This window comes from Ovis canadensis, chromosome 22 (assembly GCF_042477335.2).
Source record: "Ovis canadensis isolate MfBH-ARS-UI-01 breed Bighorn chromosome 22, ARS-UI_OviCan_v2, whole genome shotgun sequence".
Lineage (NCBI taxonomy): Eukaryota > Metazoa > Chordata > Mammalia > Artiodactyla > Bovidae > Ovis > Ovis canadensis.
The window spans coordinates 34,061,880-34,062,612 of record NC_091266.1 but is presented as its reverse complement, the minus strand read 5'-3'; the positions used below and the strand labels follow the sequence as shown (position 1 = coordinate 34,062,612).

At 43.9% G+C, this 733-nt stretch overlaps 1 non-coding gene across 1 annotated transcript; it reads left to right on the top strand.

The window, feature by feature from the left end:
* The first annotated feature begins 294 nt into the window (after positions 1-294).
* Positions 295-427, top strand: LOC138428020 (small Cajal body-specific RNA 11). The gene has a single exon (XR_011252258.1). It is a non-coding gene; the product is annotated as a small Cajal body-specific RNA 11 (non-coding RNA).
* The last annotated feature ends 306 nt before the right edge of the window (positions 428-733 follow it).

Genomic DNA, 733 nt, shown 5'->3' with positions numbered 1-733 from the left:
ACCTTATTTACATCAGACTTTTGGCCTCCAAACCTGTGAGAAAACAAGTTTCTGTTGTCTTAAGTCACCAAGTTCATGACAATTGATCACAACAGCCCTAGGAAACTAGTGCAAATACTTTCGAGGAATTGTTTAGAATGTGTAAGCTATGGGGAAATTTACTGAAGATTCCTGGGGGTAGTTCTGAGACTCAGTGGAAAAAACTGAAGGTCTATGAGTGTCTCTGATGGATTTTGGGTTACGCTTGGCCCAGTCAGGTCTGCCATCAGAATAGAAATAAAGAATAGAGAGATGTGATCCTGGCTTATGCTTTCTCTGCTTCCCTGTGCTCAGTTTTAACCTGGGAGGCTGTCAGGATACACAGCAGTCTCCCTGTCAGTAGTTTAGGAGGGCTGTCCTAAGAATAGGGCTGCTGTGAGGGGACAGTTAAAAAAAAAGTCGGTGGCGGGGGGTGGGGGGGGAACTTCTCTGGCAGTCCGGTGGTTAAGACTCTGTACTTCCAATGCAGGGTGCATGGGTTTGATCCCTCATCGGGGAGCTAAGATCCTACATGCTATGAGTTGTGCAATCTAAATAAATTTTTAAAAATATATAAAGAATGAAGAGATGACAAGGAGCCATTACACTCTCATTGTATTTTGATCATAGGTAAAAAGTGGCCATGTAGGAACACATCTCTACAGGGACTGTTAGGGTGATCCTACATAGGCTGATGCATGTGCTCCTGTTTCTG